The sequence below is a fragment of the Zingiber officinale genome, chromosome 8B (genome assembly GCF_018446385.1).
Source record: "Zingiber officinale cultivar Zhangliang chromosome 8B, Zo_v1.1, whole genome shotgun sequence".
Taxonomy (NCBI): Eukaryota; Viridiplantae; Streptophyta; class Magnoliopsida; order Zingiberales; family Zingiberaceae; genus Zingiber; species Zingiber officinale.
The window spans coordinates 74,049,511-74,061,002 of record NC_056001.1 but is presented as its reverse complement, the minus strand read 5'-3'; the positions used below and the strand labels follow the sequence as shown (position 1 = coordinate 74,061,002).

The window sequence follows — 11,492 nt, the reverse complement described above, 5'->3', positions numbered from 1 at the left end:
GCTCTTCCGAAATGAGCATCGAGAGCATCGATGAAGGGGGAGACACGTCGGAAGAAAGCAGCAGCTCAGGGGGAGAAATGGACAATGAGATCAACAAGGTAAGTCAGGTACGATCTCTTCCTCCCGATAAAATGTTTAAGTTCGTTAAACTTTTAAAAAAAGATTGCTGCAAATTAGAAAGTGAAAATAAAAATTTAAAAGTAATTCTAGCTAAGTCTTGTCTCTTAGAAGAATTAGATAAATTAAAATTAAAAAATGAAAAATTGGAATTAGAAAATAAAAATTTGAATATTCAAATAGATAACTTAAAAAACTATGCATGTTCATCTAAAACCAATTTTAGAAGATTTAATAATTTAAATTGGTACTTTAGATATCACCCAGGATAAATTAGGAACATTTCAAGAAAATATGTCCCTAAAAACTTTTTAGTTAATCCAGTAGGTTGGAACCTATATTGGGTTCCTAAATCATGTTTAAATTAATTTTAAAATTAAAATTAGCGCTTTAAGTGAGAAAAATTAAACAAAGAATTTCTTTATGAGGCTTTGTCTAAGGAAGTGGTTGTTGCTCCAATAACCAAGAAGGCCTAGTGCCTCGCCACGACCTGGAAGCCAAAATATTGAAATAAATGTTTAATTAACTTACTAATGAAGCATTAATACAAGAATTAATTAGTTCTTGAAAAAGGTTATTCAAAATATTTTATTTCAAATTAGAAATTGACTTACTTAGAAATTTTTTTTGACTAAGTCATTTTAAAAAAAAACTTAAAAATTTAAGTTAGGATTTTTTTTAAAAAAAAAAAATTCAAAATTTTTTTGATTTTTTTTACTTAGAAATATTCTCAAAAATTATTTCCTAAGTTAAGAACTTTTTTCTTGAAACTAGAAATCTCAGCTTAAATTACTTAGAAAAATTTTCTAAAAAACTTAGAATTTTCTTTAGAAATACTTTTTCTAAGTCTTTGACCCTTAGATTGTTTTTCTTGGAACCCCATTTTTTTTGTGATCAAAGGGGGAGAAGGGAAAGTATAAGTCTAGGGGGAGGTAGGTAGATGGATTTAATTTTTTTCTATCTTTTTGCACTTAAATTGCAATTTAAGTTAATTTACTTAATTCTATTTTAACCCTAGCTTAACTTGGGTTGATCACACCAAAAAGGGAGAGATTGTTGGAACCCCAAGGTTGTTTTGGTGTGATCAACAAGTTAAGGTAGGTCCTCTTTGTTTTAACCTTCTGTCTAAGTGTGCAGGAGCTTAGGAACACAGGTAGTCGAGCGGAAGACGCAGCTAGCGAAAAGGACGGCACGCTGTGCGTCCGAGGGACGAGGCGCTACGGAAGAGTACACCGGCGGACGAGAAGGAAGCGCGCGGTGGTTCCGAGGGACGAAAGCCGGAGCGGAAGATTGCTCGGGGAGCAAGAGACGCAGCTAGCGAGAAGATCGACGACCGAGGGACGAAGACTGCGGATGAGTACGTTGGCGGACGAGAAGGAAACACGCGGTAATTCCGAGGGACGAGAAGTCGAAGGGAAGCACGCTCGAGAAGACCGGAAGTTGGGTTCGGGTGAGCCCTATTCCGGATGGCAGAGATCACCCAAGTAAGCGGATCCGGAGCGGAAGACCCGGACCGAGAAGGGACTGAACTAGAGAAGAGGTCCCGGACGAAAAAGTCAACGCTGTTGACTTTGGGCTCCGAGGCGCCCGGACCTTGATTTTGACCAGGATCATGATTTACGTGATCTGAACGTTGGGGGATAAAGTTTTATCCCCCCAGGGCGCCCGGAACCCTTCTAGGCGCCCCGACCAAGGTTATAAATATAGCCTTAGTCCAGAAGCTTTTCATCAACTCAGTAATTAGCATTCCAAACACTTGTACGCTCACTGTTCTAGTTTAGCTTCTATTTTTGTGCTTTCACAGGTGTAAGAGGCTTCTCCGCCCGAAGGAGTTTTTTAGTGCAATCACTTTCCTTTGATTAACAACCTCCCCGGTTGTAACCAAGTCAAACACGGTGCCTCGTTTCTTTCTTGTATTTCTGCTTAGCTAATTTTATACAAGTGTTAGTTTAAGAGTTCGAGAAGGGTTGCTTTTGTTTTTTTTACAGGGCTATTCAACCCCCCTTCTAGCCGGCCCAACGGTCCTACACATATGGCTTCTAGAGTGTCTGGTCATGGAGGACAGCCCAGACAGATGAGGAGGCTACTTGGGAGCTCGAGGATACGATTTGAGCTCGATACCCCTATCTTTTCACTTGAGGTATGTGAGTTATTTACTGTTCAGCATTTATACTATCTATCTGTTGCTAATACTTACTGATAGTAGATAACGAAAATTTTGGGACCAAATTTTTTATTAGTGGGGGAGAATGTAAAATATCAAAAAAAAAAAAGGGCGAATAATAATAAGGGAATTTTCAGGAATTTTTAGTAATTTTTTGAGAATTTTTCGGAGCTCGTATGACGAGTTTACGGGGATAAATATTGGGTCCCGGAAAAGCCTATTTAGGCTACCCCATTTTAGTGAGGAAAAGTTGAATTTTTATATTATTTTTCTTTTTCTTTTTTTCCTCTCTTTTTCCCTTTTCCTTTCCCTGACCCACTGCCCACGCCTCACTTCGTCAGTTTCTCCTTTTCTTCCCCCAAACCAACACCGCCGCCACCGCGTCGATTCCTCTCCTCCCCTCGCGTACAAAATGGCTGACCAAAGGAAGCTTCGATTCCTTCCTCCCTCCTCTTCCCCAATTGTGAACTCTTCCTTCCCTTCTTCTTCTCTCTGTTCTCGCGGACGACTCGACGAAACTTCTTTTCCATTCGTCGTCGGCGCCTATCCACATCGTTGCGTCTTTAGCGCCAACCAGGGGTACGATTGCCGGGTTGTCCTCCTCAGCCGGTGGTGTTCCTATGACCTCGAGGCTGCAAGATTGTCTCGCGGTGACGCCCAAATTTTCGAATCTCACTGAACTTTTTCTTCTTCCCTCGGCACCGCCGGGATAGATCTACTTCCGGAGCTTCAAGGGTGAGCTATCTAATTCTTCCTTGATTTCCCGTAAGCCTCAACGCCGAACCTTTCTCCTGATCCTTCTCCTCTTCCTTTGGTGGTGTTGTGCCCTTGTCTGATCTGTCCAGTGACAATGGTGTGGTGAGGTAACAGCCTTGTCTTCACTGTTTTTGCTGAATCCTTTTCTTTGTGGCTGATTTAGGTCATGGGATTGGTGTGTTGAATTGTTGATCTCATCTCTTATGATCTGATTGACTCCAGTGAGATGAGGATCTGTGATCGTGAAGTGAATTCAGCAGAGAGGTTCTGTAGGCTGTGAGGGTTGCATGTTTTTGGTCCGGCAGCACCCCAACCAGTAGCTCTCCTGGTTTCCCCAATCAACAGTGGCTGTTAATTGAGGGATTCTTGTCTGGTCTAGCAGATCACCTTACTTTCCAGTAGCTTGATTGAGGTATGTGTAGGAGTAATTGATACATGTTCTAGATGAATCAGGTTAAGTGTGATTGATTAGTTGAATGTAGGTAATTGATCTTGGTTGTAGATCATATTGAATTTGGAGGATTTCATGATTAGTATGGTTGGAACATGTGGTAGATCATGTGTAGGCTTGATTTGAGGTTGTAATTAGTTGTGATGTGATTAGGGTTTTGCCCTAACTTAGTATTAGGGATTTTATTTTACTATTCTTTTGGATATACCTAAATAAAATATATATATTGTTTGACGCAGGACTCTGATTCGAGATGGACGTCTCGACTTTGGATTGCTTGGTGCTACCTTCTTTTTGAGGCGGGTACCTTGACCTATCTATTTTGATATGTCTTGTTGATATGTTTAGTAGATTTTAACAAGTAGTACTAAATATGTTTATATCTACATCGGCATGTCACTATTTATTTTCTGAGCATGTTTTGTTTGTTACTTGTTTAGCATTCATGCCCTGTTTACTACTTATGTTATAGAGGTAGTGACATGTCATGCTTTATGATATACCGAACTGGTTAGATACCATACCTGACCTATATACCTAGATCATATTATTTGATCCACGTATTTGGTACATGTTTTTATGGAGGTATATAGGATCAGGATATTTCTATGCTTAGTGTCATGCATCATTACGCATGATTGCATGCTGAGCGATTGGCAGCTCCATTATTGTTAAGAACATCGTCAGTTACATGCGAGGATTTCCATTTTGGATCTTCTCTTTGGTTTTCTTATTATGTTATTGTCTATGTTTTCAGACTTGTATCTTTTGGCACTTGGATCTTGTACGATCCCATGTTATCGATGGGTTTTTCATTTGGATGTATACTGGAGTTTTATGTTTTATGGGTGTAGTTGAGTAGGATATCAGATTTGAGTTTTATGGGTGTAGTTGAGTAGGATATCAGATTTGTGTTTTATGAGTGTAGTTGAGTAGGATTTTTGAGATGGGTTTCCTTATCATTACATTAGTTTAGTTTTACTATTTAACTGCGTGGGTGTTCACTTATTTTTATTGTTAATGTTCTGACCGTGTTGGCCGAGGTATATGTGGCCCTGAGGGCATTATAGGAAGTTTCATATTGTCACCCGTACAGGGGAGATGGTGCTGAAATTTCTTCTGGTAGGGACTACCTGGGGCGTGACATGCTCAATCTGCTTTCCATACTCGGCCATTCTATTAAGCCCAGCCTGTCTTGCCTTATCGACCGAGATTAACCAGTCGGGCATGTACAAACACCATTGCCCTGTAAACCTTCCCTCAGTCGGCCATATGCTAAGAATCTTACGAGACTAAATACCTCAGTGCTCGGCCAATCTATGGAGCCCGGCCGATCATGCCTTATCGACCGAGATTAATCAGTCGGGCGTATATAAGCCTTTTCGCCTGGTCAATCTTTCCTCAATTGGCCGTATGCCAAGGATCGCGTTAGACTAAATGCCTCAGCGCTCGGTCGGTCTATGGAGCCCAGTCGATCATGCCTTATCGACCGAGATTAATCAGTCGGGCGTATATAAGACCTCTCGCCTGGTCGGCCTTCCCTTGGTTGGCCATATGCTAAGGAACGCACGAGACTAAACTCCTCTATGCTCGGCCGGTCTGTGGAGCCCAGCCGATCCTGCCTTATTGATCGAGATTAACCAGCCAGGCATATACAAACATTATTGCCTGGTAGACCTTTCCTCGATTGGCCATATGCCAAGGATCGTGCGAGACTAAATGTCTCAACGCTCGGCCGGTCTATGGAGCCCGGTCGATCATGCCTTATCGACCGAGATTAATCAATCGGACGTATATAAGCCTTTTCGCCCAGTCAATCTTTCCTCGGTTGGTCGTATGCCCAGGATCGCGTGAGACTAAATGCCTCAACGCTCGGCCGGTCTATGGAGCCCCGCCGATCATGCCTTATTGATCGAGATTAATCAGTCGGGCGTATATAAGTATTGAGGACAGCTTAAAGCTAAGTACTTCTACGCTCGATCGGTCTATTATGTTCGGTCGATCTTTGTCTACTATACGTGTAGCGACCCCTTTCCCTGGTCAAATCTTTTCCAAGCGGCCTGATGTACGTAGATTGTGTATACTTGTTAGCATGTTTTGACGCACATTCACATACTTTAAGCATGCTTGATCTATGCATTTTCGTACTTCCAGCTTTCCTTTTTAGCATATTTACTCTCTTTGTTCGGAGATCTGCTTTTATGCATTTTCTGTACGCAGGAGTCGAATTTGGTGAAGAATGCGTGTTCGAGGACAAATCTGCAAGCAAAGCGATAGAGGGAGCCATGATACCTAAACCCCACATGGCCCTGCCATGGGGGTTTGCCCAGGTCATGTGGAGATGAGAAGCCATGTAGCTATAGCAGAGAAAGGAGATGGCCTAGCCATGTGAACCTCACACGGCCGTGCCAAGTTTTGAAGCCCAATGAAGCCTAGGCCGTGTACACCACACGGCCATGTCAGTTTTCCAGAGACCAGAGAAGCCTCGATCGTGTATGCTACACGGTCGTGTGAGGTTTCCAGTGAGCAAGAGAGTGCTGGCCGTGTGCACCACACGGTCGTGCCAGGTTTCCAGAGGCGAAGGCAGTACAGGCCGTGTAGATCTACACAGTCGTGCAAGGGGGGCATTGGTAGAGGTGAGCCACAACCGTGTACCTCACACGGCCGTGTGAGGTTAGCAGAGAAGAGAATGGAGCAGGTCGTGTGAACCTCACACGACCGTGCTTCGGGCACGTGTGGCGCCTAAACCCCTATTCTATATAAGGCTTCCTTCAAGATTTGAAAGAGGATCTTCTCCCCTTTGGGAGAAAGGAAGATTTGGGGTGATTTCCCTCCATCTTGGAGGGATTTTCCGACGATTCTAGGGAGGATATTCACTGATTCGACTCCAAGATCGAAGGATTAGATCCGAAGACCATTCTTCTTCGTAGATAAGTTTTCTTTCTCTCCTTTCTTAGATTTGAGGGATTAGAAATGCTTGTAATCTTTGTTTCTTTCAGATTCTTTCTTCAATTTATGGAGTAGATCTCTTGTTCTAGGATAGAGGGAGTATTTGTAAGGAAATCTTAATGTAAAACTCTTGTGGATATGCCAATTTCCCATTTCTATGATTTTGTCCTGTTTTGTATCTATTTGATCTTGTGTGGAATGTTGTGATTGTGCCTAATTACCATGCTTGATTGAATGTTTGGATATCTTGTGGATCTTGTAGAGGTAATTCTTCATTTGATTTTTCGAGGGATCTTTGTGACAGGAACATGCCCGTGTAAGGACGTTTGAGGGATTATCTTGAAGGGGAAATTAGGTATTTCAAGAGGGTAGCATAGATTTATGCATTAACCTTTATATCTTGATGGGTTGATGAGCGATGGATTCTTATGTTGATTTTTCGAGGGACACACGTGACAGGCAAGCCCGTGTAAGGACAACATAGATTCATTCCTAATTGATCAATCTAGGTATGGATTTCAGTCCTAGGTCGGTTCTCTATTGCAAGAGAGAACCGATAACCTTCTAAAAATGATGAACGATTGAGAAAAAAGATTTGGTAGATCATTTACATTGAACAACCTTACAAAGAAACCAAAACTCCTAGAATATCCCTTATCATTGCTTTTATTCTTGTTGCCTATTCTTTCATTCTTTTGTTTACTTTTCATAGTTACACTTAGACTTTGTCAATCCATTGATTTGTTGTCTAGCTAATTCATGTTGAGATATTCTTAGTGCTTATTCTAGTCCCTGTGGATACGATAATCTTTTATATTACTTGCGATATTTCTGCACACTTGCGGAGGTTAACAAGTTTTTGGCGTCGTTGCCGGGGACTGCGCTATAACATTAGAGATTATCAATTGAGTTAGACTAGACATAACTTTTCTTTTCATTTGCATAGTTGTAACTAATTGTTAGAATTCTATCTTCATAAGTTTTTCATTTTTTGTATAACATTCTTGTCAATTCCTTTCTTATGTAATTCTAATTCTGCACTTTTTAATTCTTAACATTCTAACCTAACTTTTCTCTGTTTTTCTTGTCTTTAATTTAGTTTCATTCTTCTTTCTTTTCTTTTAAACATATCTTGCTATCTTGTTCTTGTGTATGCGAAGATCTAACTTTGCAGGAAAACTTCTTCCTCTAGACCCTGAGATAGACAGAATATTTCATAGAAGAAAAATTCTGCAAAGACAACAAAAAGAATAAGAACATTCTATTATGGTGAATATACCACTAAAGGATTATGCAGCACCTTATGCTAGGGGTTTTCGATCTAGTATTTCAAGGCCTTCAGTTGAAGCAAATAATTTTGAGATCAAACCTATGATTATATCCATGGTGCAGCAAAATCAATTTGGTGGAGGACCGCATGAAGACCCAAATCAACATTTAGAAGTTTTCTACGAAATATGCGGCACAATGAAAATGAATAGTGTTCCTTCAGAGGCAGTGCGCCTTCTATTATTTGGGTTTTCTTTGAGAGATAGAGCCAAGCAGTGGCTGAATTCTTTGGCTCCAAATAGCATCACCACATGGGAGCAATGTGAGCAATAATTCCTTGATAAATTCTATCCTCCAAGTAAAATAGCGCATATGAGAAATCTCATTGCAAGCTTCAAACAAGCGGACTCTGAATCTTTATTTGAAGCTTGGGATAGATACAATAGTATGCTCAGACAATGCCCACACCATGGTTTGGAAAGGTGGTTAGTGCTGCATACATTTTATAATGACATTAATTATCATACAAAAGTGTCCCTTGACTCAGCTGCTGGAGGGGCACTTATGAACAAGAGTTTGGATGAAGCCGAGGAGATAATAGAAAGTGTAGCACAAAACCACCATCAATGGGCTAATGAAAGAAGTGGTGGCTATTCTTGTATGAACCCAATAGCAAAAGCATCAGGAAAATTTGATGTTGATGCAGTAACTTTATTGGCTGCAAAACTGGATGCTCTTACAAAAAAGTTTGAGAATATGGGAGCTAGTTCAAGTACGGCCAATGCCATTGTTTTTTCCTGTGAAGTTTGTGAAAGTTCTGAACATTCGAATGACTCATGTCCATTGGGGGCTATCACTGGACAAATCAATCAATTAGAGCAATGTGATGCAATCATGGGTTTCAATCAAAGGCAGAACAACCCATACTCAAATACCTACAACCCTGGATGGAAGAGCCATCATAATTTCTCTTATAGAAATAACCAAGATCAAGGACCATCCATGGGGGCAAGGCCTAATTTTTAATTCGGGCAACAAAATTTTCAACAACAATCTTCCCAAGGCTTTCCTATGTCTAAAATTGAAAAGATGTTTGAAGATATTATGTCCACTCAAAATGAAATGAAACAAGACATTTTAAAGCTTACTCAGAGAATGGATAATTCTGATAGACATCAAAAGATCTTGGAAAGTCAGATTGCCCAACTAGCTTCCTCATCTTCTAGAGCACCAGGACAATTACCTGGCAAGCCTGCTGTCAATTTCATAGAGCACTGCAACAGAATTGAGCTTAGGAGCGGACGGACCTTGGGAGATCCCCAAGTGATTGCTCCAAAAGAGATGCACACTAAAGAAGAGCTCTCTCCTCCAGCACCAAATCAGATTCAAGTTGATGAGGAGAGTACCACTAAGGCTGAAGAGACTCTTCCACTCCACCATCAAAGTATAGCAGTCCCTTTTCCTCAAAGACTTATTATGTTAAAGAAGGATGAAGAGTTTGGTAAATTCTTGGAGAAAAGAAATATGTGTTGAAGTACTGCTCATTGATGCAATCCTTCAAATGCCCAAGTTTGCCAAATTCCTGAAGGACATCATGTCGAATAAGAGGAGGAAAGGAGATATAGAGACCATTGCACTTATAGAGGAATGCAACGCTCTTTTTGAAAAGAACACTTCCCCAAAGTTGAAAGGCCCCGGAAGCTTTTATGTTCCTTGCAATATAGGAACTGAATTTATTGAGAAAGCTTTTTGTGATTTGGGGCCAAGTGTTAGCCTCATTCCTTATTCTATTTGTAATAAATTAGGTCTAAAAAATTTTAAACTTACTACCATAACACTACAACTTGTTGATCACTCCTACAGGTACCCTATGGGTATCGTTGAGGATGTGCCAGTAGAAGTAGGTACAAGCATGTACCAAATTTTCTCTCAAACAGTGCATCGATATTATTTATAGCACATACTGAACGAGTTTCCAGAAAATTTACATCCTTTGACTTTTTATAACTACTATCAAAGTATAAATAATGTCATTAGAAATTCTACAACACTTAATAAATTTGAGAATTCATGAGAAGAGGTTATCAAGTGTGCTAACTTGGAGAAAAATGATTGATTATCTTTGATGTATGAATTGCGACATAAGTGGATGTCAGCTTATTTTAGCCATGTATTTTATGCTAGAATGCCAAGTAGTCAAAGATCTAAAGGCTCACATGTATTTTTCAAGAGATATGTCTCAAATAAAAATTCATTGATGGATTTTATCACCCATTTCAATAGGGCACTGAGACACCAAAAATGCAATGAGTTAGTTGCAAATCATATTGATATGAATGACCATCCTAGAATTAAGACAAACTGGCCAATAAAAACTCAAATGACTAAGTTGTACATGAAAAAGAAATGGGTGGAGTTTCAAAGTGAAATGAGTGAGAGTCATGGTTATTATGTACAACAAGTATCTATGGGAGTTGATATAGTGGTTTACGATGTGATGAATTTTCAAAGTTGTTCTTCCTCCAAACCAAGGGTGCTCACGCATGACAAACAGAGGGACAACATATCCTGTAGTTGTAGAAAATTTGAGTTCGATGGCATTCCATGTAGGCATATGTTAGCTTTTTTCATATCAACCAAGTGTTTCATTTGTCTGATAAGTATATACTCAAACAATGGATACAAGATGCAAAGGTTAGAGCAATATATGCATTGGGGGTGCAAAATTTTATTGATGATCCAAATAGGTTTTTGATGTCAAGGCACTCAAAGTTACCCTATAAAGTTTCATTATTATTTGATGATTCATCTTTAACTGATGAGGAGACAAACTTCTTGGATGAACAACTGAATTATGTCTACAGTAAAATTCAAGAAATGAACATTAGTAGAACATGTGACAATAAAGGTGTAACGTCCCTAGTTTTTTTAAAATTTATTTGTTTACATTTTCTTTCATAACATTTTATATAAATATAACTATGGGCGTCACTTATACATACTACCATAGTGGGTTCTCAATTCAACGAAGTTACATAAAGGATTCTTAAAACCTAAACTAATGCAGAAACTAAGCTGGAAGGTCTTCGGGTTATACTGTCATTGTCCCGAACTGGCTCATTGGTCAATGACTCCTGTCTCATTCGTCCCATTATCTGGAAAAATGTTAAAATTTGTGAGTCGAGAGACTCAGCATATTCAAAATCGTGTTATGCAATAGTTAGCGCCTATAATCTAGTATACTAAGGGGAACTACATTCTAGGTAACTAGGTATAATAGTAGACTTGATCATGGGTATGTCCATAAGCATCGGCATAAGCATACTTACAAGGCATCAACATACGCATAAGAATAGACTTAATCATGAGCATGTACATAAGCATAAAGTAAGCATACTTGCATGGAATAAACATACACATAAGAATAGACTTAATCATAAGCATTAGTGTGTAAATAAGCTAAGTATGAAAATAAACATAACTACATAGGGTTAGTGAGCTCCCGAGCTAAGGACACTGATCATAACCCCCGTCCCATTCATGAATACCAAATAACGTATTTATATGGTTATCACCACCATGTTTCTAAAAAGGATCATAAATTGTAAAATCTTTTTAAGGAAAGGTTGGATCATTGATAGTGACTAGCTATCATCATATGGTCGATTGATCAATCTCAACTATAAAACCATGGTACCAAGCGGTAAAACATCAGCAACCACGTTTCAGTTGCTATGCCTTGGCCTATAGTTGGTGGGGTCTCCAACAACTCTTTTGTCACTAGGC

At 39.7% G+C, this 11,492-nt stretch overlaps 1 non-coding gene across 1 annotated transcript; it reads right to left on the bottom strand.

Annotated features, from left to right (window-relative positions):
* Positions 1–8,076: 8,076 nt before the first annotated feature.
* LOC122018307 lies at positions 8,077–8,182 on the bottom strand. The gene has a single exon (XR_006121725.1). It is a non-coding gene; the product is annotated as a small nucleolar RNA R71 (small nucleolar RNA).
* Positions 8,183–11,492: the final 3,310 nt, after the last annotated feature.